Below are 23,079 nucleotides of genomic sequence, written 5' to 3'. Positions count from 1 at the left end.
CTTGAAACAAGTGCCTAGAAGAATAAGAGACCTACGGACACAATATCCATTTTTGACTGTGAAGCTGATCAAATGTAATGTAAACTTTAGATGGCTGATTCCCGAAGAAATATTGGTTAATTGGAATGAAAAAATCATACAGATTGGATTCATTGGATAAAGCCCTAGAATTTTATGACAACCACTTCAGTACAAACAAGGGACAGGAAATGAGAGGAGAAACAGAATACAAGAGGCAGGAGGAACAAATAAGAAAAGAAAGGAGTACTCAATAAGAAGAAAGTGAAGGTGAGAAAATAAAAGGAGCAGAATGAGAAGGAACAAGAACAAAAGACCAGAGAAAAATAAGTACAACTAGGAGAATAAGACCTTATATAAATGAAAGTGATGGAAGCAGGAACTAAAATGATGTGATCACTATAAATGGATTGAACTCCCCTATGAAAAGGATTTTTTTTACAAGACTACAAAAATTAAAATTAGATATAATTTGTCTTTAAGAGGTTCACATCAAAAAACAACATAGTAAATTATTGGAGAACCCCAGAATTGGGAAATTATATCCCTCATTAGCACAATAAAAGAAAAGAGGGGAAATAATAAATACTAAACCAATCTATATAGATAAAGAAGGGAGGATATTGATGGGAGAAGAAGCAATAAACCAAAAACAGATATTCCTGATAGCAAGTTATGCACCAAACAATAAACAAGAAGTATTCTATAAAAAAATTACACAAGATAACTGAAATGGATTCTTAAAATATTTGTGTGGTAAGAGACTTTAATGCAATTTTAGACACAAAACGTGACTACTAAAGCAGTAAAATAGGTAAAAAAAAGTAAGGAGGACTCTTCCTAGCACCTTTTTTAAAACGGTAGAAGAAACATGTATACAAGATATATGGAGAGATTTCTGCATTTGATGGAATGGTTTTTAGTTTCCAACTTTGGTCATATGAAATTCTGGCAGCAGTGATTATATGAAGCATTAAATATTGGATATCCTTACTATTTTTTTTAATTATTTCTAAACGAAACAGTTCAGGATTCATGTCATTTTTTGTTCTATTATTTCTTCTAACCATTTTTGAATTTTGGTCCAGAATTCTTTGGCTTTTGGACATGTCCACCACATATGATAGAAGGTTCCCTGTTGGTGGTTACATTTCCAACAATTTGGACATCTATTTGGAAACATTTTGGCAAATCTCACCGGGGGTAAATGCCACCTATAAAACATTTTGTAAATGTTTTCCTTATAGGATGCCGACATTGTCAATTTATAATTTTTCCCCAAACTTTTTCTCAGTGCTCCAATTCAATATTATACCTGAAGTTTTTAGCCCAAATTATCATTGTTTCCTTCACGGTTTCCTCCTCCACTTTGAATTTTAAGAGACAATTGTATGTTTTTGTAATCATTTTTTCTTCTATTCCTGTCCAATTCTTGTTGTTCATTTTGAAATCCATACTGTTCTAAGTCCTTTTTGTATCTTGTTTGAATTTGTAGGTACAGCCACCAGCCTAATTCAATTCCCTGTAATTTTAACTCCTGATTTGTTTTCCTTGCCCATCCAATAATTCCTTATATGTCAATATCCTATCAAATCTATTAGATTGGGGTAGATAATTGTTTCCATGGTTGATATCCATCTGTGAATTTTTGTATAGAAGTTTCTTTTGATTTTCATTCATATTTCTAGTAAGGTCCCTCTTATCTGATGCCTCTGGAAATATTTATGGGCTTTACTCTTTCCCTCCCAGATAAAAGCATGCCAAAATCATGACCCTCTATCATCAATATTCTTTTATTTTGAAGTACTATCCAGATATTCACTTTTATGGTTGCAATTCTTCCAATCAGCGATAATTGTAATTTAGCCCAATTTTCCAAGTCCTTTCGTATTTGTTGTAATAATTTTGAATGATTGTCTTCTTTTATGATAGAACAGTTAGCAGTTAGCCAGATTCCTAGATATTTTACCTTTTTAACTATTTGCATTTCCAATACTCTCTCTATTTCCTCATTTTGCCTTTGTGTAAGACTTTTAGTAATTATCTTTGTTTTATTTTTATTTATTTTTAAGCCTGCAACTTTACCAATTTCCTCTACTTCTTGAATTTTCCGTTTCAAGGGGGTATTCTATTATAAAAACCATATCGTCTGCGAATGCCTGAGTGTTCTTCTTTTTAAATTTTTAACCCTTTTATTTCTTCTTTTTCCCTAATCCGTGTTAGTAAAATCTCCAATGAGAGAATAAATAGAAGAGGGGATAGTGGGCATCCCAATCTTTATTTATATTGACTTTGTCTGTTAGATCCATTATTTTAGCTGTCTGGTTTGAATATATTGCCTTAATCATTCTAATAAATTTTTCTCCAAATTTCATAATAGCTAATTATGTAATAAGAAACTGCTAATTTAAATTATCAAAAGCTTTTTGCACATCTACCAATACTAATGCCAATTGTTTTTCTGGGTGAGCTTCATAATATTCTAATACATTCATCATAATTCTTGTATTATTTCTTAATTGTCTCTGGGGTAGGAATCCTTTTTGATCCGAATGAATAATTTTATTTAATATTTTTTAAGTCTTTCCGCGATGATCATCATAAATATTTTATAGTCAGCATTTAGCAGTGAGATTGGCCTATAGTTTTGGATCAATTGATTATCTGTTTCTTCTTTTGGAATTAATGTTATAAATGCCTCAGTCCATGAACTTGGCATTTTGGCTTGTTCTAGTACAGTGATGGCGAACCTATGACACGTGTGTCAGTGCTGACACGCGTAGCCATTTGGGGTGACACGCACAGGATTTCATGCGATTCATCCTCGGCTCCTGCACGGCCGCCGAGGATGAAAGAATCTGTGCTGGAGGAACGGGGGGGCGGGATGTGTGATCTCCCCCGCCCACACTCACTTACTGTATCGCCGCCGCCCCTTTCTGAGCGCAGGGGCTGCTGGTAAGGCGTGCATGCCGTGCGCACACACGTCATCAGCGCGGCGAGGGAGGACCCGCAGGAGAGGAGCGCGGGAACACTGCGTTGTTTATTTATGAAAGGCTCTACAAATTTAAACTCTGCAAGTTTGAGCATTGCTCACTCCATAGCTCAGCATGCAAAAGCGCTTAATAAGGGAGAATTTATTAAAGAAACTCTCCTAAGATGTGCGCCAGTTCTATTTCACGATATGCAGAATAAAGATGCAATTATTAAGAGAATATCTGAGTTCTCTTGGGGCGGGCTGGAGCGGCATGTTGATGAGGACGTGGAGCTGGAAGCAGCCGACTCCACAGCCCTGGTTCACGGCACCCCAAACAAGTTCAATAATATCAAGGGCAACATACGAAATTGACTGATGAACAAAGAAGTTACTAAGCAGGTATGTTAAATAATTTGTTTTTGGTTTATTAAATACAATTATATATTGTAATTATACATTTTTGTAGTTTAAACTATAAATTGCGCAAAATTATGTTTTTGTCGAAGTGACACACAACGCGAGTTATGCTCGATTTTTTGCCGATTTTTGACACACCACGCCAAAAAGGTTGCCCATCACTGTTCTAGTACTTCATTGTAGAGTTCTAACATGATTTCCTCAAAGATTTCTTGAAATTTTTTATATATGTCTGCAGGGATCTCATCTCGTCCTGGTGATTTATTGTTTTTTTGTTTTTGTTTCTTAATTGCCTCCTTTATCTGTGTTAGAGTTATTTTTTCATTTAGCATTTCTCTTGCTTCATCTGAAATATTTGGTAGGTTTCTTTTTTGTAAATAATTTTGGATTTCTTTTTCTGAAATATTTTCCTGACTGTATAGAATTTGAATTTTTTTTTGGATTATACATTTTTTTCTGTCTTATGGAACAAATTCCCATGTTTGTTCTGTAATTGCTGTATTAGCTTTTTAGTTTTTTCTTTCTTCAATTTGTGGGCCAGCCATCTACCTGGTTTATTTGCTGCTTCGAAATAGTTTTGTTTCACCATTTTTATATTATGTATCATTTCTTCTTGAAGTGTTAGATTGATTTTGTGTTTCATCAAATCTCTCTCTTCTTTGATTTTAATATTTTGTGGTACTTTCTGCAACATGGTCTCCAACTCTTTATGCTTCTCCTGTAATAATGTTTGCTGTTTCCTTTTTTCCTTATTTCCCTTTGCCGTATATGCTATTGTTATACCCCGCACATAGGCTTTTGTGATATCCCATAGGTTTTTGTAGTATTGTTTGATCTTTCTTGTTTTTCTATAAGAAAATATCTAATTCCTTATCCATCATTTGTATATATGATTTTTCTTTTACAATTTTCTGATTTAGCGTTCATCTTAATTTTTGCTTCTGACCTTTCCATTTTACCATTAGTGGATTGTGGTTTGCCCATGTATCTGGTAAAATCTCCATATCGTCTATCTGTCTTCATCCTTCCCTTAAATTTAATTCTTGCACCATTTCAAAGAAGGTACTCAGTCGTTGTTGTCTTTTCTTTTTCTTCTTTGCATTCCTATAATCTATTTTGTTGTCTGCCACTGCATTGAAATTGCCTATTATACAGACATTTTCCCCATCTGATTCAATTATTTTCTTGTGTAATTTATTAAAGAACTATTTTTGGTTTATATTTGGAGCATAAATTGTCACCAACAGAATTCTTTTTTGATTTGTTGTTATTTCTGTCATTAAAAATCTGCCTTCTCTATCACTAAATATTTTCATCGAATTTAACCAATGTTTTATGTATACTGCAATTCCTCTTTTCTTATTTTGTGCTAACACCAGATGCAGCTTTCCTAATTTGGGGCATTCTAGAATATTACTATATTTTTCATTGATATGGACTTCCTGTAGGCAAACAATATCCATATTCTGTCTTTTGAGTCTTGTTTGTTTTTGCTTGGCCAGTGAATTGATACCATTGATGTTCAAGGATATCATCTTTATTTCATCTTCCATCTTATTTGTATGTTGGTTTAGGTCCTTTCCTTGTTCTTGTCTCGGTTTGTGTTCTTGTCCTGGCTCCTTCTCTCTCCTGTCGTTGTTTCCCTTCAGTCCCTTATATCCTGCTCTGTAAGTTTTTCCTCTGATGTCTGTTTCTTCCTAACTCTTATTTTCTGCTTCCTCTCTACTATCTTGTTCATCTTCTCCTATTATATAGTGATCATAAAATTCCTGTGTCTTTTCCAGTGAGTCAATATGGATTTTTTTTCCTGCCAGGTTATTAGCATCCCCTCAGGGATAAGCCATCTAAACATCACTCTGTATTTGAGCAGTTGGATCGATAGGAAATGGTAGTTTCTTCTCCGTTCCCTTATCCATTTTGGTATCTGTTTTAATGTTATGATTTCTTTTCCCTTATAAACCAAAGACTCTTCTCTTGTTTTGCTGTAGACTTCATCTCGTCTTTTTTCTTGTAAATCTTACATGTATCTCTCTTGGAAATTTATGTCTGCGTGCATAGTTTGTGTGGACCCTATACACATCATCCAAGTCATTTTCCACTTCCTGCTTGCTTTTTTGCAGAAGTTCAGCCAGGCCATTAACTTTGAAAGATCTTCCTCCTTAGTTTCCACTATATTTTGGAATCTAAGATAAAACATTGATTTCTCCATCTCTAAATTTATAATGGCCTCTTCTGTTTCTCTGCTTACCACCATCATTTTACCTTCTGTTTTATCTAGTTTCTTTTCCATATGTTCCATTCTAGTTTCCACTATTTTTATTTTTTGTTCATTTTTTATTATCTTTTCCTGCATTGTACCAATTTTATCATCTAGTTTGCGTATCTCTCCTTTCACCTCCCCCACATTACTCTTAAGTTCTTCAAGACTTTTTGTCATTACCTCCTGAATCTTCATCATTGTCTCCTGAATTGATATTAGGGTTGATTGCACGTTCTGTAGATTTATAGTAGAGCTTGATTTCTCACTTCCTAGCATGCTTTCCACTGATCGTAGTCCTGATGGGGATGCTATCATTGCGGTTGTCCCCCCACGCCCCCATTTTGGTAACTGTGGTGGTTGTACTCGTCATTTTTATGTTTTTAAAAAAGTTTTTCCATAGTGCCATATATCCCTGTTTTTCCCCATCTATCTATCTATCTATCTATCTATCTATCTATCTATCTATCTATCTATCTATCTATCTTTTTTATTATTTCTTTTTTTGTCTCTACCTCACTTCCTCACAATTCTTGTACCTACTTCACTAACAATTATTGGTGACTACAATATAGAACACCCTATGTTATAATACAATCAATACCCTATTTGTACAATTGATCAATACAATTAATGATCTAATAATATGCTAATGATGGTCTAACAGTTCTGACTACTAACATAAACAGTTATACTAATCTTAATCTATTTTTTATTTAATTATAAGAAATATAAAAATTATAGATATTGCCTTTACTATGACTAATACGTATAATATAATATTTATATGACAGGTTTAATACCTTATCTACTTATAAGAATATAAATAAATAAATATATGTAATGTTTTTTTACTTGATTATTAAATTTATTACGTTATAAAAATATCTAGAATATATAAATATACTATATACCGTATTTATCGGCGTATAACACGCACCGGCGTATAACACGCACCCCCCATTTTAACACAAAAATTTGAGTAAAAATTTTTTTCATTAAAAATAAATGACTTGGAAGCTCGGAACTTAATGTTGGATTAAAATTTATAACATTAGAACATGAATTATAACATTAACTCCTCTTAAAAGGCAAATATGAAATGAAAAAACACCTCTTTGAGCAAAAAAACTTAATCAGAATCACTGCTTTTTGGAAAACCAAAAAACTCTTCCTCATCTTCACTTGTATCCTCAAAATCAAACTGAGCACTGCTTTCACTGCTTTCACTGTCTTCATAGATCAGTTCGTCTTCTTCCCCATCCAAAGCATTGCTTATGCCACATTTCTTAAAAGAGTTGATAACAATATCTTCTTTGACTGCGTCCCATGATGTTTTCACCCACTGACACACTTTTGAAATGCTAGGTCTTTTCATTCGCCCAGAATTTGTAACTTCATGTTGAGTTTCATCACACATGTATTTATTCCACTCTTCACGCATAAAAGCTTTGAAGGGCTTGTTAATGCAAACATCTAATGGCTGTAATTGTGAGGTCAGTCCGCCTGGAATAACTGCTATATCAGTTTTGAACTTTTGAAACTCCGCCTTTGTTGTTTCTGTAAGATGAGATCTAAATGCGTCCAATACCAATAAGCATGGCTTCTTTAACAAAGCACCTGGGCGCTTCCCCCACACATTTTTAATCCAAAGCTTCATGCCTTCTTCAATACATATAACTGTTACATATTTTAATTTTCAAGAAAGAAAAGAAAAAACAATATTACAGATATATTGTATTGCTTTTTATTCTAGTTTTTATTAGGATATATAAAGCAAATATCTTTTGAGATCTTATCATTTATAAGCCATTGATTTCTGTAAATTACTTCATAAGGTGCAAAGTACTAAATATATTTACAGGGTACTCCAAAATATTTTCTTACATGTTTGCTTTATATCTTTGTCATGATGTCTTCCAACTCATGTGAATTTTGGCAGACATATAGAAAGCGAAATTTATACTATGTCTAAACTTAGTGAGGTATACTGTGCTTCTGAGTTATGTTAATATTGATTCCTTTCTTTTTTATTTAGTAGAGTGCTGAAATTAAGTCTTCCATATCTGGTGACTTCTGTAAACACTCCTGAAGAACAGTGAAATATCCGATCAATTCCTTTTACCAACTAAAATTGAAATTTTACCTATAGTATAACCTTTCTTAACAAAGTAAGAAAAACAGAGTAAATATATTAAATTTGTTTTGTAACAGATGCTTAGGTTGTTAAGATTAAAAAAATCAATTAATGATATTCTTGTCTGCACATTTGTCAAAAATGTAAGCCTCTTTGCTAATTTCTGCAGCAGTCTGGAGCAGAAGTATATAAATATACCAGACCTAAATAATATTATGAAAATATAAAGAATGGCTTCTAAATTAGATCCTTCAAAAACGCATCGTAGTAGAGGTCCCAGTTCTCCACTCTTATATTCTAGATGTTTTTAATCCTTTGCATATAAAATAAAGCAAGGTTGAATAAAAGAGTTATCTTAAAATAATATGTCAATACACAAAAGCTATTAATCGCAGCTTTCAATAAGGCAAAGGGCTTCTTCACTAAAATAGACATTTTAAGTCAGGCATATTGGCTGTTATTGCCAAAGCTTTTCAGAGACGGATCTCAAAAGTTGCCAAAGCTTTTCAGAGAGGGACAAAAATGTAAGAAGCTTTGACAAGCACGCCAAACTTTGGCACAGACTCTAGATAACACAACCGATACGATTTAATAATGTATGTCAGCAACAGTTCTATTTCCACGTGGTCAAACGCCGCCGAAAAAGAAGGGCCCACATACCGAGTAACTTTGCAGAAACATTTCCACAGAGGCAAGCGATCCAGCTGCCCCTTCAGTGATCTCCCAGCACCAGCTTTGCTACAGTTTAGCATCAAAAGGAAACTGCATTTCCTTTTAATTCCTGGGAGACCACCGGGCTCCCCCTCCTGCAAAAAAGAGGCAGGACCGTGAGAGCGAAAGGAGGACCTCACGCGGAGAGAGGGAGATACACCTGTATGAGGAGCCGCCTTCTGGAGGTCAGTGGCAGACCAAATGCACCCCTTCTCTGTTCCCCAGCCGCAAAGCCCCAGCCCGTTTCTACCAACAGACATCCCAAATTGATATCTGCCCGATATTGCATGATACACCTTTTCTCCCAGTCATACAAACCGCCGAGATGGAAATCTTTTAAAACTCCCTCACTTTCACGATGCGGTGGCTGAACGAAGTGCGTCGCCAAGTTGACGCCCCCCCCCCCCCGCCTTCACTGTCCCACTCCTCCCCGTACTATTTTTCCTCCCTCCCGCAAGCATCCTGCAGGGACCTCTCTCTCCCTCGCCCGCGCTCCCCCCCCCTCGTCCTCCGTCCCCGGAGGCACCGGGCTTGAAACTTATGAACTGAGCCAAACTTCTGAGTTAGAGTGAACGCTGAAGCCAAGCAAACTTGCCAAGGACCTCGCCCGCAAACTTATTGGCTTGGGAGGCGGCGGCAAGGCGAGGGAGCGCGAAGCAGGTGTTTGCGCGTCTGCAAGCCGCTTTCCACCAGACCAAGCTACTGTAGTAGAGTTTCCCTTTACTGGAAATAAAGAAAAAGGCGGCTAGGATTCCTCTTAAGAGACAATCCCGATAGCTCAGAACAAATATTAGAGGAATCCACATCCCCGCCCCCATCGGATTTCCACGCTTTGTCAGTCGCCGACCAAAATGGACTGTCCGTAACAAGTTCCTAAAACACTTAAAAGTAGGTGTTAAACAGGAGTGACCGGTCGGTGCAGCATACCTAAAACGAAGGCGGGATGGGGAGGGGGGGTGGTGGAAGAGAAATAAGAAGATTAACTTACTCATGAGAGAGCGGCGAGAGGGCGGGCGAGGCTGGGCGACACCTTCAGCTTCCCAGGCGCCGGCGAAGTTAATTGCACTGAACTTCAAGTTGCCTTTTCACCCATCAGGAGTGGGCGTTTAAAGGAAGGAAGGAGGAGGAGGGGGGGGCCACACACAGCCACCCTCCCTCCCTCCCCCTCCCCCACTTCTGAACTGCCTGGCAGGCGGTGACTGAGGAAAGGAAGAAGACGACGACGAGAAGGCGGCGCCCGCCTGCCTTTTCCACCCTCTTGCCACACACCAGGGCCAACGAACTGCCCAAAAAGCGCAGCTTCCGTCTTCTTTTTGCAATTCTCAGTCCTGTTCGCGGGATCTCTTGGCGTTCGTTTGTTGGTGCGTTCCTTTTCTTTTCCTTCTTTTTCTCCCCCCTTCTTCCTCTTCGGAGCTGGAGCAAAGCAGAAAAAGGCTCTGTTTGAGCCGTCTTGGCTCACTGGCTCTCCCCCTTGCGGAGACTTGCCCGCTCTGGTGTAGGAGCCGAGCCGAGACAAGCCGCTGCTGCTACCGCCGCCGCCGCCAGTCGCTGGGCAGTTTGGGACCCGGCGTATAACACGCAGTATCGGCGTATAACACGCAGGCAGGGTTTAAGCTTGCAATTTTAGTTTTAAAACTGCGTGTTATACGCCGATAAATACGGTATATATATATGTATATGTATGTATGTGTGTGTGTGTGTGTGTGTGTGTGTGTGTGTGTATATATATTGTTGTATTTGTGCTGATAAATAAATAAAGGGAGACTAGTATAGATCTATTTCAAGCTATTTAGCTCTCATCAGCTAGCCATACCCTTACTGGGATTTAAACCTGGGCTATATTACATACTAGGCAGACTTCTTAGCCATTAGGCCACAGGCTCTTATCCGTTATCAACGAAGCCAAGGTGAAAGGTATCTATTAGATTTTTTTTACAACCCCCGGTATGCCCAAATATGGGAGGAAGATCACTACTTCCATTCTCTGTCCTTCGGCTCGTCACAAGAGACCATCCAGGCAGAAACCCAATATTTTTACTGTTGCCTTTTTGTTACATTTTGTTGTATTTGTGCTGATAAATAAATAAAGGGAGACTAGTATAGATCTATTTCAAGCTATTTAGCTCTCATCAGCTAGCCATACCCTTACTGGGGTTTGAACCTGGGCTATATTACATACTAGGCAGACTTCTTAGCCATTAGGCCACATGCTCTTATCCATTATCAGCGAAGCCAGGGTGAAAGGTATCTATTATATATATATATATGTGTGTGTGTGTGTGTGTGTGTGTGTGTGTGTGTATGTATATATATGTATATATGTATATATGTATATATGTATATATGTGTGTGTGTATATATATATATATATATATATATATATATATATATATGTTTATATAAGTTTGCTTTCACATAGGCATATGTCCACTGGGTATTATCTATAAATATCTATGAGGATATATGAGAATATATATGTGAGAATATATATGTCAGAGAGTATAAAATATGAAGATCTTTAAGGTGTTCCCTCTATGTAAAGTTCCAATTCTAGTTTTAAATGAACAGCTATACAGTAAATAATATCTATACAAGATTTTATATAATTATATCAGGTTACTTAGATTACACAGATTTCCAGAAATTTAGAGAGTTCTTTTTCCTTGTTCTTACTGTTGCATCAGCTTCTCCTCCCTTAAAGTCCAGGAGGTTGCCTTCTATCTATTTAGCACAGTCACTATCAGAGTTCTCTCGCTTCCCTTGCCAGATCAAATTTCCACTGCCTTCTTCCCAGGTAAAGGCTTCTTGTAGCTTGTTCTTTCTTTTTCTACAATCCACAATGTTTAGTCCCAGTCTAATCACAATCTCAGCTCGTATTTTTTCTGCCTGAGTAATTCTCCAGCAAGTTCAAGCTATCAGTACATTTCGTCCATGCCTTCTCTGAATGTTAACTCCATTTTCTCAAGGTTCTGCTCCCACCGCTAAAGTGCCACTTTTTTTCTGCCTTGGAGACTCACTCACACACTAGGCTATAGGTTTATATTTCCTGAGAGTCACACCAGTAAATCATTCCAACTCCTCGAAATCCACCGAAACTTTCAGCTCTTTTCCTCTTCTCGCTTCCTTCTCCATTTAAGGAGTTGTCACACCTCTGGATCCGGCCATAAAGGCCAGTCTCTCCCATGCCGGATTTGAGAGATTTCTCCTACTATAACAGGGGCTGGCACGTCTCCCTGTTACCCTCCGAGCTTCTCCTCTCTGATGCTGGTCACCCCGTGACTCAGCTCTGCCTTCGCAAGCCTCCTAGCATGGGAGAGGACAACTCTTGTTACCATGTCTCTCCCATTCATAAATATTCTAACATTCCTCCCTTCATGTTTGGAAGAGACATAAATCCAATTAACTTAATATTCTTCCCATGGTGCACTCCACCCAGTGGCACTCATTATGTCTGCCAAATTGTCCTCTAAAACAGTGTTTTTCAACCTTTTTTGTGCAAAGGCACACTTTTTTCATGAAAAAAATCACGAGGCACACCACCATTAGAAAATGTTAAATTTTTTTAACTCTGTGCCTATATTGACTATATATAAAGTAATTCTCCCACGGCACACCTTATACTATGTCACGGCACACTAGTGTGCTGCGGCACAGTGGTTGAAAAACACTGCTCTAAAAAACAGTAAAGCAAGTTAATCAATTTACATTTTAGGGCTTTCCTGACATTACAATATTTAATGTCTACATGCTTGCTTCTATTCCTTATCCTGTCACCTGTTGTCATTTTAATGCAGGCAGCATTATCTTCATACACCATTACAGCTTCATTTACCTTTACATTTAAATCCTGTAACAATTGTACATACCAGGTTACCTCTGAACAGAATTCAGACAAAGGAATAAATTCTGCCTCCACAGTAGAAATGGCTACAATTGTTTGATTTCTGGAGTTCCAACCAATTAAAGCCCCTCCAAACAATACCACAATCCCAGAATTGGACTTTCTGGTTTTTACTTCATTTGCATAATCACTATCAACATAGCATTTCAATTTTAGTTGTTTTAGAGGAAGAAATAAGGTCTCCGGTGGGGGTGGGAGCACACTATAATATTTTTTTTCCTTTTTCCTTCCTCTTTCTTTTTTTATATTTACTATGTTTGTATTATTTGTATTTAAAAAATATAAAAAATAAATTAAAAAAATAACAATTCAATTTTAATTCTTCAGACCTGTATTGGAAGACCCAAATTCACAGATCCTTTCAAAAATCTGAGAATCCTTTTTATACCCATCCAATGCAATTGCATTGGTGCAGCAGTAAAGCGACTTAAGATGCTTACTGCACAAGCTATGTCTGGTCTGGTCTGGACCACTGTGACAGATAATAGGTTCCCTATTGGTGACTGATATATCTTTTGATCATAGGCTTCAGTTTCATCCTCACCCGAACTATTATGAAAATCTGTATTCATAGGTGTTGGAGCAGTATTACAATCTTTCATGTTATATCTCTCCAACAACTGTTCAATTTTTCTTTTTTGACTAAGAACATAACCACCTTTCTTAGTCTTTTGTTTCTCTACACCGAGATATATTCTTTAATTCAAATTTCTTCTCTGACTTATTAGCAAATTCTTTTACCTGTGATACATCCTTTGCAATGAAGCAAAGATCATCTACAAATGCTAATAGTTGACAATCCCCACTTTGTAATTTTCCAGTGTATATGCAACCACCAGCCTTGTAACTCTTGAAACCAGGACTCTTCAATGCAGTCTCTAGACAGATATTCCAATTCCTGGCTGACTGCTTCAGCCCATAAATAGCCTTGTTCAACTTATGTGTTAGGCTTTTTACTTTCATACCCTGGTGCTTGAACCATGTAAATTTCTCCCACTAACTCAGCACTGAGAAATGCAGCGGTTCTGTCAAAATGCCAAATTTTATGGCCACGTGCTGCTGCCAATACTAGTGCCAGCCTTATGCTTTCACTCTTTACTCTAGGCGCAAATACCGCATCATAGTGCACATTTTTCAGCTGTGAAAAACTTTGTGCCACTAACCTTGCTTTATATTGTATATTATTGGGTAGTATGTATTTGTCTAAAAACTTAAGTAAACAAATGCCTCCATTTAAACCCTAAACATTATAAAGTTAATTAAGATGACATTAAATGTATCTGATGGAGGTTCCATCCCGTTCAAGTGTTTTCAGGCCAAGGGGGCCTACTCTATAGCCTTAGATTGTCATAAATAAAATTGTTCATCTCTGTTGTTTGGAATGATTAATCCAATGATTCAGGAGCATTATAGCACTTCAACAAATATATAACCAGCATATTTTATTTAAAGCAGAGACAAAACATTGCTTCCATTTTTTTTCTCAACAAATGTTTGGCAAAAGAAGAGTCCATGTGAATCAGGTCAAAGATCATCTTAGTCTTACATTTACTAATCTTGCAAGCACTCAGATGCTTCCAAAATTCTCACAAACAGAAAATATGACACTGCTCTACCTTACAACTGCGATTTGGCAACTGCTTTCCATCTAGAGTCCCCAACCCCCAGGCCATGGCTGATTTGGAACCGGGCCACGCAAGCAGCGTCGGAGTGCACATGTCCAGCTCCATGTGCGTGAGTGACGGGATGAGTGCAAATGTGTGCGCAGCTCCACAACTGTGCAAGCTTCGGGTGCTTGTGCTCAGAGCTCCATTTGTGCAAGTGGCAGGTACCCGCGCCTGCCACTCACACAAATGGAGTTGTATGCGTGAGCACGCACCCCTGCCACATATATAGAAAACATCCCCTCTTCCCTCCTCCACCCTGCTGATCTGCCAATCAGGAAAGATTGGGGATTGCTGATCTACAGGGAACACTAAAATTCTTAGACAAAAGTTCTTGATACAATTGTCCCTATAGATTTATCAAACACATTTTAAAGCCATCCATACTTGCTACTATTCACTTCTCCAATAATGTGCTAAAATGCTTTCTTTTTCTGTTTTAAATATCCTTCCAAACATCTTCAGTGATCTTAATGTTTTAAAAATGAGAGAAAATGGTCTATAGCATTCCTAATATTGTTTTTATAAACCTTGATTATTTCAACTGCCTTTTTCAAAGCTAAAGAATTAAAACATGTTTTTAACTCGTTAAGGATTTTGGTTACCCTTTTATGCACTTTCACCCAATTTATTCCTTATTAAATGAGAATCATTTAAATCAGAACTGTAGTCAATATTCCAGATGTGGTTATACCACAGATTTGTACAAATTACAAACTATAAAGCTGATTGTTTCCACAATGGAATCTGCCTTATTTCAGTGGGAGAACATTGTGTCAATGTTTGGTATCACAGAGTAGGTTTAATGCCAGAGGACTTTAAGCTAACCACATTTGAGAGACAAATTTTCTCTTTTTGCTATAAGGTTAGCACTTTCATATTTAAATTATTTCAGAAATTTGACATGAGGACTAGGTGATTTGTTCCTGTGTAGTTTCTAGTCAGTAAAGATGAGGACTGCTGTTTTAAATGGATTTCCATTTTCCTAAATTATTTCAACTATGTTGTCCATTTACCCTTTAGCTTCAATGTGAATATTTAAGCTGAGATGCAGGCAATATTTGATAATACTTAGAAAAGGTCGTGCCTTTCTCTTATCATTCTTAAGCCAGTTTCACTTTAAAAACAAAATTATCAATATTTTTATTTGAATGGAGTTAAACCCAACTTGATGTCATTTTTGAGCACCTGATGAACACAACTTATGTTTGCAATAAAAATGATATGCATGACTACTGAAAAGTAAATGTGATTTATACAAAGTGCAGTATTATATTGCAACCTGTTGTGGCCCAGCAGGAGCCGTTGGAGCTACAAACAGACTCCGATAGCGAGGGACCCTATGAGTCGGCTCTGGAAGATGTGGAGGATCCTGGACAGGGTTCAGACTCCGAGCAGGGACCAGAGAAGCTGGTTGGCCACCAGGAGGCGCCTGAGGCATGGAGCAGCTTTGAAAGCCAAAGGGAGTTTGTCCCTGACATCAGGCCCTGGAGCAGTGGGAGGAGCTAAGGGAGTTAGTCCCAGACGCCAGGCAAAGACGGGCAGATAAGCGCCGACAGCAACTACACAGATACAGAAGATAATTGGGGCTAGGTGGTTGTGATTAGGCTCCTCCCAAGAGAGTATACAAGAAGAGACTTTGGGAGGAGGCTGTTTGCAGGACACAACTAATATACTAAAGCTGGAGAAGCTCTTGTGTGTATTCAACTTGTCTCTCCTGAGAAAGTGGACAAGGCCATGGGAGCGGTGAGTGCCTCCACCTGTATATTGGACCCGTGCCCCTCCTGGCTGGTTTCGACCAGCAGGGAGGTGACACGTGGCTGGATCCAGATGATAATTAACACCTCTCTCCGGGAGGGAACCTTCCCGCTCCTCCTAAAGGATACAGTGGTGAGACCCCTCCTGAAGAAACCTTCTCTGGACCCAGCCATTTTGAGCAACTATCGTCCAGTCTCCAACCTTCCCTTTGTGGGGAAGGTTGTTGAGAAAGTGGTGGCCTTTCAACTCCAACGGTCCTTGGATGAAACCAATTATCTGGATGCCTTTCAGTCCGGTTTCAGGCCTGGTTACAGCACGGAAACTGTTTTGGTCGCACTGATCGATGATCTCTGGCGAGCCAGGGATAGGGGTCATTCCTCTATCCTAGTGCTCCTTCACCTCTCAGCGGCCTTTGATACCATCAACCATGGTATCCTTCTGCGAAGGTTACGGGAGTGGGAGGCACCGTCCTACAGTGGTTCGCCTCCTACCTCTCGGACAGGTCGCAGTCAGTGTTGGTCAGAGGGCAGAGGTCGACCCCTAGGCCCCTCAACTATGGGATGCCGCAGGGTTCGGTCCTGTCCCCCCTCCTATTTAACATCTACATGAAGCCCCTGGGTGAGATCATACGACAACACGGGATTAAATACCACCAATATGCGGATGACACACAACTGTATCTGTCCGCCCCGTGCCAACTCAGTGAAGCAGTAGAAGTGATGTGCCAGTGCCTGGAGGCTGTTAGGGTCTGAATGGGAACGAACAAGCTTGCACTCAATCCCGACAAGACCGAGTGGCTCCCAAAAATGGTCCAGCTATTCCATCCCTTAGCCTGGGGGGTGAAACCATACGCCCCCTCAGAGAGGGTTCGCAATTTGGGAGTCCTCCTGGATCCACAGCTGACGTTAGAACATCATTTGTCGGCTGTGACCAGGGGGACCTTTGCCCAGGTCCACCTGGTGCACCAATTGTGACCCTACCTGGACCGGGAGGCCCTTCGGATAGTCACTCACGCCCTCGTGACCTCAAGACTGGATTACTGTAACGTGCTCTACATAGGATTGCCCTTGAAGAATGTCCGAAGACTTCAGTTAGTCCAGAACGCAGCCGCGCGAGCGATTGTGGGTGCACCTAGGTACACCCATGTTACACCTATCCTCCGCGAGCTGCACTGGTTGCCCACTGGTCTCCAGACATGCTTCAATGTGCTAGTCGTTACTTATAAAGCCCTTCATGGCATCGGACCTGGGTACCTGAGAGACCGTCTCCTGCCAATTACCTCCCAAGACCGATTTGATCGCACAGACTAGGCCTTCTTTGGATCCCATCTGCCAGTCAATGTTGACTGGCGACCCCCCGGGGGAGAGCCTTCTCTGTTGCAGTTCCGGCCCTCTGGAACGATCTCCCTGTGGAGATCCGGACCCTTACGACCCACCAGGCCTTCCATAAAGCCACTAAGTCCTGGCTGCTCCGGCAGGCTGGCGCCTGTTGAAGTATCCAGCCCCACGGTAACTATGAATGTTGTTGTATTTTAAATTGTTGTTTGTCTTATTTATTCCCTTTCCCCTTTTTATTGTAAGCCGCCCGGAGTCCTCCGGGAGTGGGCGGCATACAAGACTAATAAACTACTACTAAGAACAACAACAACTACTACTACTACTACTACTTTTTTCAGTGTTGTAACCAATGTTCCCTCTAATTTTTTTTCAGTGTGAGCAGAAAAGTATAGTGTTTGAGCGGCACATTTTCATGCCTGAGCACCTGAATTTTTTTCACAGATGTCACCTAAGACAACAACGAAATCAGTATTATTTGAAACTCAAAGTTATGTTTATTCAAGGTACCCGCTTAATTAAAAGTGTTATATAATATCAGTATCACTTAACAACGCTCCTGCTTAGCAACCAAAATGTTGGCTCAGAAAGTCTGGCATTTGAAGCATGCAAGTCTTAAAGCTGTTGTTACAAGACCCTTGCACCCCTAACCCTTTAGGGGAAAAAAACCCCAGGGGTCTTCAAACCTGACAGCTTTAAGACTTGTGGACTTCAACTCCCAGAATTCCTCCCTGAGGGGAATTATATATTTGGACTGTTTCATAGTTACATTAGAGAACTACATTGTTAGAACTTAGCACAAAAGATACCTTTTCTCTGAAAATCCAAATAGAGTAAACCTGCTATTATCCCAGAGCACTAATGTCATTTGTCCCAATCTGTTTTACGAGTCTGTATTAAAATAGATAGAAATATTTTCACTAAATTTTATAGATCTATATTTCAGGAACCTATCAGAAGTTAGGGCAAGATAAGAGTGGAGGAATGAATTTTGTTGCAGGTCATGGGGATTTTTTCAGCATCTTAAAAGAGGAGTGCATGTGCATTAAACTAGCAATACCCATTTAATAACAAAAGGAAATGGCTGAATTAAATTTGGTAAAGTTGCAAGCGAGCTGTAAAAAGCTTGTGGTTTTTAAAATCATAGAATCAGAAAGGATACTGGAGGTCTTTTAGTCCAGCCCCTTGTCCAAGGCAGGAGTCTTTATATCATCTGAGACAAATGGCCGTCCAGTCTTTTGAAAACCTGTAGCAAATGAATTAAGATTCTATTGATTTTAATTGTTCTTACTGTCAGATTTCTCCTTATTTCCAGCTTGAGTCTCCTTCTGACAAGTTTCCATTGCTTCTTGTCCTGTCCTCAGGTGCTATTGCTGCCGCCTCCTCCTCCTCCAACAGCACCAACACATTTGCTGCCCAGCGCTGCGGCTGAGGTGAAGCCGCCAAAGCTCCCACTGGCACCCCCGCAGCGTTGGGCGGAAATCTGGCGGTGCTGTTGGAGGAGGAGGAGGCGGCAGCAGATATAGGAGAATGATTTCTTACTGTTGCTTGATAAACAGTTGGAATCTGAATTTTTTTCTGAAGAAGTTAAAGGTTTAAATTTTTAACCAAAATGTCTTTAAACTCTGTATTATCTACTTAATGTTAATCATGCTTGCTCATTTTAGTTCCACTTATAAAAATAAATTTACTGGACCAAAATTGAAGCCAATATAGAAAATATTTCAATTAAAGCCAACAAACAGGTTGGTTTTAAACTTCCTATAATTAAAATATCAAGCTGTATTCTCTGAAGTCAGTCATGTTCATTACTATACCTACATTTCTCTATTTGCCCCAAAGGATTTAAAAATATCTTGAAAATAAAGAGAAAAAAACTTTTTCTAGAATAAAGCTTAAACAAGTAAATAAGGAAAAAAGACATAAACACATACAATAGATTATGTAATGTCCATTACTTCACTTTGTAATTCTTCCATATAAACCAATCCTCTCCATTCCATTCAATATGTGCCCACAACAGACTTTAATATTTGTATGTGTGTAAGTATGTATAAACATACATGTTCAAGCAGATATACCTCCTAATCATATACTGCAACAGTAAGAGCAATAAAGTTTATATTCATTAATCAAATTTATATAGCCACACATCTATCTCATCCAAGGCAACTCTTAGACATATTAGACAACTTCCACTCCAATCTTCTCTTTTGGATGCCCCCCTCGCCCGCTGCCAGGAGAGCCTCCCTGACACTGAGCCGGAGAGCCTCATTCTGATGCAGCCCCAGACAGGAACAGTGCATGAAGTTGTGACACTCCCAATGAAAGCACAGGAGACCCACTTGGAGAGATCAATGGGATCTTCTAGTCCAGAAACCCAATGGTGACCTCATACTACTTGCAAGGTATTTACTTTACAAACAAGCAAATCAAAATAAAAATCAGAAAGGAGGTACTGATAACATCTTCAGAAATGTATCTTGATGTAGGAGCAAATCCCTTCCTAAAATGAAAAGCCCACCAGTAAAACACTATGGAAACCGCCGGAGTCAAACTTCCTCAAGAAAATGGGAAAAAAAATATTTGCCACGAAGGATGCCGGACAATTGGAAACCTTTGCCTCTTTAGTGAAGGGGGAAGCATCTGATTCCCTCTTCTTCCCTTCTTCATAGTGGAGCGTGAAAAGAACTTGCGTTTCAAAGTATCAATTCTTAAATCCTCCTGTATCGGAGAATCTTTGAATGCCCGGTTGCAAATAAAACCCCATCTTCAGAGGCGGACTGACTCTGGATACCTTCCTCCTGGCCCCAGAAAGTAAAAGCCACCAGGGCAGGGCGCCCCGCCTCTCCTCGCCCGCCCCCTCACGCAGCGCCCCATCCGCTGGGCTGCACCAGAATGCAGGTGCCGGACACCCCCCCACGCCCGCTCGCCCCTCTGCGGACCAGGTTCAAGTTAGGGGTGCGGCGGAGGGAGGGAGGAGCAGGTCGAAAGCTGCCGCACAGAGGGGGCGGCGGTGGAAAGGCAGCCAACCAGCCTGCCACCGCCGGCCACCGCCAGCTCCGCCGCTCTTCCCGCCCCCTTCCCAGCCCCACAGTCCAGCGGTCACAGCAGAAGCAGCCCCGGGTCTCCGCTGCCGCTCCCCGCATTTTCTGGGTCTCGCAGGAAGGAATCCCCTCTCCAAGGGATCCCCCGAACATGGACTTGAAGAGCCATGCTCTTCAAAACAAGTCTGGGGAGATCCTTTGCAGGCGGCCAGTTCTAGCCGCCTGCAAAGGACTTCCCCACGTTTGCTTTACAGAAATCTCTGCGCGGCAGATAGAAACTGCCATGTGCGCGGCTGCGCAGCCGTGCACCTTAGAGGGAACAGTGCAGGGCGCCCCGCCTCTCCTCGCCCGCCCCCTCACGCAGCGCCCCATCCGCTGGGCTGCACCAGAATGCAGGTGCCGGACACCCCCCCACGCCCGCTCGCCCCTCTGCGGACCAGGTTCAAGTTAGGGGTGCGGCGGAGGGAGGGAGGAGCAGGTCGAAAGCTGCCGCACAGAGGGGGCGGCGGTGGAAAGGCAGCCAACCAGCCTGCCACCGCCGGCCACCGCCAGCTCCGCCGCTCTTCCCGCCCCCTTCCCAGCCCCACAGTCCAGCGGTCACAGCAGAAGCAGCCCCGGGTCTCCGCTGCCGCTCCCCGCATTTTCTGGGTCTCGCAGGAAGGAATCCCCTCTCCAAGGGATCCCCCGAACATGGACTTGAAGAGCCATGCTCTTCAAAACAAGTCTGGGGAGATCCTTTGCAGGCGGCCAGTTCTAGCCGCCTGCAAAGGACTTCCCCATGTTTGCTTTACAGAAATCTCTGCGCGGCAGATAGAAACTGCTGCGCAGGGTTTTCTTGCCACGTGCGCGGCCGCGCAGCCGCGCACCTTAGAGGGAACAGTGGTTGTAACTTTGAACAGTCACTAAATAAACTTCTGTAAGTTGAAGACTACATGTACCTAGTTCTTCTTGTTTTATAGGCACATTTTAAAATAAAAAAATTTGTAGTCATCTATTTTTATGTTCTACAAATAAAGATGAGCCTCAGAGGAATGCTATCTCTCCATCAGTTTCATTAAAATATCTAAAAATACAAAAGAAAATCAAATGGCGCTTAAAAGATACTGATGAAGCTGTCAGTGGATGCATTCGTAATAGACAAAAAGAATGTGGTTCCACAGTGAGAATATCATCATAGGACACCTCAAAATAATAAACCTGTCAAAATAATTGATTAGGTTATCATATTCCTGCACTTATTCTTCAATTATTGTATATTCTAACCTACAGAAAACTATTGCTTCTTTAAATAACAGTATCAGAATTTGCCTTGCACTGGGGTTTTTAGACTGTTGGATTAGTTACACAGTTGATTTAAACAATCAAAGTTAATTTTACATAATTTCAGTAACAGATCATAAGTCACTAAATTATGTATGCTTTTTTGTAGTTCATGTGGAATAATAGCCCTTTAAAAATCATTTAATTATTTTATATCTTTCTCATAAAAATGCCTTGATATAGCTGTACAGTATATAGACAACGTAAACTTATTTAATTCCATTCTGACAAGTTTGTCCACAGTGACGCACTGGTTGGAATGCAGGACTGTAGGCTACTTCTGCTGCCTGCTGACTGTCTGCAATTTGGCAGTTTGAATCTCACCAAGTTGACTCCATCCTTCAATAGGTCAGTAAAATGAGGATCCAGATTGTTGGGGGCAGTATGCTGACTCTGTAAACTGCTTAGAGAGGGCTGTAAACTGGTATATAAGTCTAAGTGCTATTGTTATTACATTCCACTCAATTTCTTACAAGAATATTTACAAATGAAGATCACAATTATAAAGTTACAATCTAGGCATCTTTCTTCACGCAGTTGGATTTGGCATGGACAAGATATGAACAGAAAGTTCTGTAAGTGAAGGATCAGATGATGGAATGTATCTACAGAAGAAGCCCTGGGGATCAGAGGAAGGGTCATACTTGGAGATAGGACCCAGGTATGGATGGAATGGACATGAGAGTGAGGAATATGAATTCTGATACAACATTTTCTCTTGTCTTCATTACTTTGCCTTAACAATTAAGAGCTTTGCTCCTTCCTGTCCTCTCTCACTGCAGATGGGGGAGCTACCTCAGACAAAGACTTAAAACGGCTTTTACTTTTCTCTGAGGAAGGAGGGGGGTTACAGGGGTGCTACCTTGAGAAGAACTGTTTGTTCTTTTATTCTGCTCTGCAATATGGGGTGGGTGGGCTCTAAAGTCGTAGCGAGATAGAAGTTAGCACATTACCTGTTAGAAAACCACTAGCCAGGATATTAGACACAAGAATAGCTTGCTTATAAGAAAACTCACAAAAACCACATAGATAGCACACTTTGCAAGATATTCGTGACCTGGGTAAAAAACAGGTGACGTGACATTTAGCTATTTAGCATCACAAGCATAAGGGTTTAGGGGGCTGAAATTCAAATAATCAATCAATATTATGTTATGCATGCATTATTAAGGGAAGGGCAAAGGGTTGAATGCGAACACCCCTTGACTTTAAAAATTAAGATTTTAATCTGGGCCTTTGGTTAACCTTCGAACCAGGGTCCTTATATCTTGGTACCAAAATAAAAGTATAATTCTGTATCACACTTTGTGTCAGGTGACTTATCAGCTTAGACACCAAGCAAGAGCCCAGTTTTTGGGTCAATACAAGGATAAAGTAGATTAGAAATACTAAGTGACCTGAAGCTTCATGGTATCTGGACATTTGAATCAGTAATTTATATACTCCCACAATGTAGTTACATAGGGTTGTTCACACACACACATATTTTTTTTACATTTAGAGAAATGTGCAAATGCATTTTTGATAATACCCTATCATAT

General features: G+C 40.0%; 1 protein-coding gene across 1 annotated transcript in view; it reads right to left on the bottom strand.

Annotated features, from left to right (window-relative positions):
• Positions 1-23,079, bottom strand: part of AVL9 (AVL9 cell migration associated) — a 159,791-nt gene that overhangs the window by 133,753 nt on the left and 2,959 nt on the right. The window lies entirely within an intron of this gene.

This window comes from Thamnophis elegans, chromosome Z (genome assembly GCF_009769535.1).
Source record: "Thamnophis elegans isolate rThaEle1 chromosome Z, rThaEle1.pri, whole genome shotgun sequence".
Lineage (NCBI taxonomy): Eukaryota > Metazoa > Chordata > Lepidosauria > Squamata > Colubridae > Thamnophis > Thamnophis elegans.
This window is presented reverse-complemented; position numbering and strand designations above follow the sequence as displayed.